We start from the raw sequence: 6,865 nt of genomic DNA on the forward strand, positions 1-6,865 counted from the left end.
GACCACTTTTTGCACATAGTCTTTTAGTTGTTAGTCACAATGAACACATACATAAAGATCATTTGCATATTGTATTTGAGTTTTTTCTTAAAAATTAATTATAGGGAAACCTTGATAAAAAGTAGTTTCTTTAAAACCAAAATTGAGTATTTAGGACACATAGTATTTTCCATATGGCTTTACCCACAACCATTGTGCTTTGCAAAGCAAGTATCCTTTCAATGGGTGTTGGGGGTACCATCGTAGCATAGCTCCAATGACCAACAAGCATTGTCAATCCGGAGGGATGACCTACCTGAATAGGGCATGGAAACACTCACCGATTAGTGAGCTAAACATGGCAACACGAATGACAACTCTATGAAGTGTGCTTTTCGACATATGAAGGAACTAAGCCATGATGTTTGGCAATTTCCACATCCACTTCTCTTCACCTCAAATCAACCCAATCACACACACTAATGATTGCAAATATGCACACATCACTAATCCTATTATGCAACACACTAATCACAAGCGCACACACATAGATCCATTGAGCATCCACACTCCATTCAAACCTACATGCACACACAAAGAATAGAGGTTAATTACACAAGATTAGAGAGGGATTAACCATTAATTAGTTATGATCTAACTAATCAAAGCATCATTAACAATCATAAAAAGTATGAGAGAGACATAGTGAAAGAGAATTAAGCATTGATTAATGTTAATCAAGTCACATGAGCAAGGAGAAGCTCAAGGACTCCATAGCCACACACCTCATGAGCTCTCACTCAAGAGTGGTCTCAACCAATGAGGCTCAACACCCTGATTCCATTTACACACTACCTTATATACTCAGGGTAGAAATATGCAATGTCTAGGCACCCAATGCCTTTAGGGCTCCACAACTTACTGAATCTGCTACCTAGGTACACTAGCTGACGTATTCTTTATACCTGTAACTCTTATTGAGCCCGTAACATGTTACACATATTACACTGGCTTAAAATAAATCGAGAATTTACAATACATGGCCATTTTGGAAAATGTAAAAAATGTGTAACACCAATCTTTATTGCTTCTTCACATCTGTCTTTGATATGCCTTCGTACGACTTCGATCTTTAATAGCTTTTGTTAATTGACATCGGCTCAATTAACAGACCTGTGTGATGATGTGATAATAGGTTATGCAATGGGGGTCAGAACCAGGGGAGTCGGGGGCTTGTTGGTGACTGCCCAACACCCTCCTTTGCTTGGTTGTCACCTTTGTGTGTTAATGTCATTACAAACGAACGAGTCCTTGTTTTGGGAGCCATCGACTCCTAGAATATTTGAGTGAAATGCACCAATTCAGGGACACCATGAAGTGGACAACTTTGCGGTTAATATAGGATCGTGGGCTCAAGCCTTGCTGTGGCGGCTTTGCCTCTAAACTACCTCACTTTGGCACTCGGTTTTGTTACATAGAATCACAAAGAATTACTTGATCAAATGATTGTGATGGTGTCGTTGTTACCAATTCCTGTCCAGGCCTTTTGAATGGCCCCTCCATGCTCCAAAACATTCCGCAAGCAATGCATCTAGAAAATACTAAACCTTCGTTGTGCTTTCTTTGGGTGTGCTCTCATGGTGGTGTGCTCTCATGGTAGCTTAACGCGGCCCCCTCCCCCCCCCCCCCCCCCCCCCCCCCCCCCCCCCCCCCCCCCACCCATTCCCGCCACTCACCCTCTATGCGACTTAGCCCTTAGATCAAAAGTCCTTTTGGGCTTTTCCACGTCATTAAGGCAACACGCCCCTCCTCACTTTCTCACACGGGCATGGGCAGGAGGGGGTCAATGGCCATGTCTATTTCAGGGATCGGGTGCGATTTGCACCGTTTGATGTGCTTTTTGTAAATTCGGGAAAATGGGTAAATTCGGGCGCACTGAACATGTAAATTCGGGCATCCCCCCCCCCCCCCCCCCCCCCCCCTTCCCCCTCGGACGCTCGAATTGGGAGACATGCTCCTTTTATCGCGAATCTGCCATGAATTGTAAATTCGGTTCAGTTTAGTAAATTCGGGCGAATTGGTTAACCGGGGCGGCATCGCAAGATCAATGGCCCACACGATGCCCCCGCTCCGCCAAATAAAGATGGGCCATCGATCCCCTCTTGTGAATGCCCAGGAGGACACTGTGGTGTCACTCGAGTCTGAACCCAGCTGAAACCTAACACTGTCTTAACAGTAAACCGACACACTCTTCCACTATCCAGTAAATCGAGGTTGTAACGAGAGAGAGAGAGAGAGAGAGAGAGAGAGAGAGAGAGAATCTCTTCTCGCTGGCTACAGAGAGTGCGCAGTACTGGGTCGCTAGCTATGGCCAATTGGAGGAGTGGGCAATCAAGGATTCAGGATGAGTCTTCCTGCAGGGCGCTCGGCCGATTCGGTTCATAGGCGCCTGGATTCCTGCAACTGGAACACTTGAACAGTCGAACAGATCTTCAACCCGATTATACTGGGTTTAGGCAAGTGTTTTTCAAATCCGGGTTTTCACATCTAACCACCACTTCCCCAACTTTGGAGCCACTAATTGACTGTCGAGTTCTTGAAGGTTTTCCCTTGCATTCAGGTGGTAAAGCAGCTGAGACTTATATGCTTCATCTATGCAAGCAGAGCCATCAAAGAGGTATGATCTCTGACTCAATGATTTATCAAGCATGTTAGCAAACTATGTTGGTTGCTGATGCTCATTCTATATCCAAATTGGGCTCAAATTTTTTCAATGTGGTCTGTTAAAAATTTGTGGGTTGCACATTGAAAGGTCCTGAGATTCCATGGCAGTTTTTTTGGGGGGTCTGGCTTTCGGTAGTGGAAAGGAAAGCCTTTGATAGTCCACATGGCAAGTCTTAGGCTTTTAGAGAAGTCGCAGAATTAGATAGGGGAATGGACTCACGCTCTTCCTGAGTGAGGCCTCCCTTGTCTGGTGATCAGATGCTCTTATTGCAAGTGGAAGAGTAGGGATTGGATTGCATCTACATTGACCATCAGAGATGATGGATGCATAGAGCGTGTGATTCTTTTGGTTCGAAGCAGATTTATCTTTAAGGGAGCTAGCTTACACTTTGCTGGCTCTCCTCTTTGCGTTCATGAGAAATTGACGATGTTGGACCTTTGGTATGAGTGTTTTGTTATTACCGGGCTGGGAATAGAGGCTTGTGAAGATATCTCTTCTAGAGTCATTGACTCTAATTTAGGTTGCCTGGCAAGCAGCCTGACATCTACCTTTTGCACTCCTTTGATGTGTTTGATTCGACAAAGTATGTTTCTCCTTCTTGTGTGTGAATGGGAGAGATTTGTTTTCAGAGAATTGTAGTCAAGCGAAGATTTAGCCATTGCTTCAGATGTCATATTATGGGCCACCTTGTCAAAGATTATCACAAGGCCCAGCCACAAACAGATTTTGGTCACAATTCACAGGAAATCTCAATCCTCACAACTTCATTCGACCAAGCAGAGCTCAACACATTATTAGAGCTAAGTAGACTAGAATGAGGTAATGAGTTAACTAGAATCCTTACAAGGAGTGAGGATTGTTTTGTGCATGTGGCCAGCCATATGTATCACATACATGATGTAAGCCCTGTTTATGGCATAAATTAAGCTAGACACAAACCTCAGAGCATCAGCTCAACACATTATGTAAGCATTTGTAGTCCAAGAAGTAGTAATATGACTCCGGGAAGAGGTTGGCGTCTGCATCTGCTCCAAGCGAGTGTGAATTGATGCGAGACTTGTAGAAAGTGCTGCCATCTGCTCTTTGAGAACTGCTATTGGGTCCTTGGGCATAATATTGTCGTGGCCATCTTGTGATCAAGTGATGCCGACTGCTTAGAGAAAGTGATTGTTTCTCCGAATAAGCTTAAGAACTGATACTTCGGGAGCTAAAACGGGTAATTCCGGCACAGGTACCACCTCTGGAACAGGTTCCAACTCTGTGGTAGGAGAATCTGGAATAATTATCGCTTCTTGGCAAGAGGATTTTTGGGCAAAATCTCCGTATTGAACCTTGTCTACGTATGAGAGATATGGGATAGGTACCCCGAACTCATCAATTGCCATGGGTGTGGTTCCGATAGCGCACAGAGGGCAACCAGAGGGCCAACGCCAGAAGGGCAACGTGGAAATGATTGATTCCGACTTTCGTTATTTTTTTATTACGTAAGTTAAAGGGAAGGGGTGCTTTCTATGATATGCCCTTTCGCGAAGAGGTGCACTCAGGAGTGGTTAATGTGCAGCAACGAGCAAAGAGAATACACCCGCAAATAGAGACACCCGCATGAGAAGGGGACCAACAAGGTGAAGAGGTGTTGCCCTTTCACATGAATAGGTGTGAGCACAATCACGAAGGGACACCACCCGATGAAGAGGCACTCGAAGGGTCACCAGCAGAGGGTTTCCAGAATTCAGCCCAGCGATTTCAGAATTCAACCCATCGCTTGTGAAAGGGTGCAATCCTCTGGGAAGGGGTGCGAACACGGAGAACAAGGGGCATGTTGCCTGCTGGTTCAATACGTTATTACGTGAAGGGGCACCAACGAAGGGGTACATCCCAATGAAAGGGCACTCTAAAGGGCACCAACAGAACGATCCCAAAATTCATTGGGTACAGCACATACACAACCATATTGCTATCTTTTATTTATAAAGTTGGAGCATAATAAATTTAAGTTACCTCATGCTCGTTTGAGTGTGTGTACCACCTTTCTTCTACTTCCATACAACGCCCGAAGAGGGGAGAGAGGGTAGCAGCGAGGGTGAGAGGCTCACAACCTTCGGGTCCCGGAGAAAAAATTGCTCTGATAACACTATAAGGATTCTAGTTACTAATCCTTAATTGAGTACTTAAAATCATGATTAAGACTTAAGAAACTTAAACATTTCTCAGAGACAAGACTCAGAAGACTTTGTGTTTGATTGATGAATGCTTGAAAACTGAGTACAATAGGCTTCTTATATAGGAGATGAAGGGTCACGAGTGAACAGTCACATCTCATTCCGAATAGACATGACTCTAGGCGTAGAGAGTCGAGACACATCCCTTGGACGAAGAGCTGCAACTATTGGGCAAAGAGTCGCAGCCATAGCGCGAAGGGGTGGGACCAATTGTCGAAGGAGTGTGGCTTTTGACGAAGAGGCATGTCCTATGAGCAAAGAGTCGCAACCATCCAAGCGTAGGGGTCCTCCTTGGCATGGCACTTCACATATCTGCAACTAAGAGTAGGTGTAATACTTTAACATTGTCACAATTGTGACACTCCTTGCAATTTACCCTTGGGAGATATGGAGATAACAATTGATGTAGAGAAGAGAAAAACATACTCTAATACGTCACATGTGCTAGGTAATGTGTTGCTAAATTGACTATTTTCTTATTTTCAAACTAATTTCTATTTAATGAAATTAGGATATTTAATTGTGTGCACTTGAATTGTTAAGTTGGGAACCGTAGATTTACAAGAATTGATAATAACCATCAAGAACAAACGTCTTCTATGTGTCATATGATGGGTGACATTAAGCATTGTGAAGGAGTTGTTCCGTAAGTTCGGTGGGAGAGACCGGGAAATGGACATTCTCGATGCGTCACAGGATGGGTGACGCGAGCATCAGATAGGGAGCAATTTGTTGGTTTGAGGAGGAAATCCGAAACGGGCAAGAATTAAGTGTAACGATGAGATGGGTTGTGAGAAGCTTTGAAGAAAAGCAAGATGTTTTTGAGTGTTTTTGGGGAAAGCATTAATGCTTTCCCGCGAGTGAGTCTATGTCTGCATTTCATATGTGCTTGGGGTTGCATCTAGGGATGTCTGGGGAATGCTATGTAAGCATTGATTTTCAGCTCATAAGTTTTAAACTGAGCTTTGAACAGGTTCACACCATTTTTAAAAGGTGTCATTGAGCTCTCTATTGCTAATGTTGCCTCTGTGTTTCTGGTGGAGTATAAAGCTTACTAGACGAGCATTTGTGTTGCGGAAGTTCTCAATTGAGTGCTGATGAAAGCATTGGTATGGGGTTTCAAAAGCAGGTTGACTATGCATTGCTTAGAGGAAAATGCAAATTGAATTATTGAAAGGATATCTAAAGCTGTAAATAGAAAGTGTGTTGTGGGTAGAGCTCCTCCCATTCACGTGTCTTTTCTCCTCTTCCTCGTTATTTTCCGTTAACATGCTTCCGCACAACAATACCCCCTCTAGCTCTCAAATGCAAGCAATAGTATTAGTCCAATGGAGCTTGAGTGAGACGAAGCAAGTGCTTGTGATTCCGATAGAAGTTGAACATTCACGTCCCATACGGGTACGGTATGTCAATATGCTTCGTCTATATATGGAACATGAGACATAGTCTCAAGGAACGGCCATTTCCGTTCTGTGTTCCCTTTTGCCATTTTGATTCTCTTTCAATGTGATAGTTTATGTCGTCATAGGGCTTGGCAAGTTATGCTCGTTTTGCTTTCGCGTCCATGTGACTATGACATGCTATCTGCCACAATAACTACAAAATGCTTGTTATTGGAGTAGAGAATTGAAGTTCTTTATGGAAGGCCAAGCTCCTAGAGTAATTTAATTGACTTGCCTTGCACTTACTCCGCCTCCATTGATAACAAAAACATCGGTAGGGTGCTTCTTATTACTCCTAGAGATTGCTTTTGAACCTATTGTGAAACATGTAGTAGATTGCCCGATATGCGATTATGACTTAGTTTGAGTCACTTTAATCTCATAGACATATTAACAAGAAACACTGGTTTGGAGATTTTTTTCATGAACTTGGCGCCTTGATGTTTTTATGAAAGCACATTTTGTTTTTTGGGGTTTCGGGGGGGGGGGGGGGGGGGGGT

This window comes from Adiantum capillus-veneris, chromosome 21, assembly GCF_014529385.1.
Source record: "Adiantum capillus-veneris isolate H3 chromosome 21, ASM1452938v2, whole genome shotgun sequence".
Taxonomy (NCBI): Eukaryota; Viridiplantae; Streptophyta; class Polypodiopsida; order Polypodiales; family Pteridaceae; genus Adiantum; species Adiantum capillus-veneris.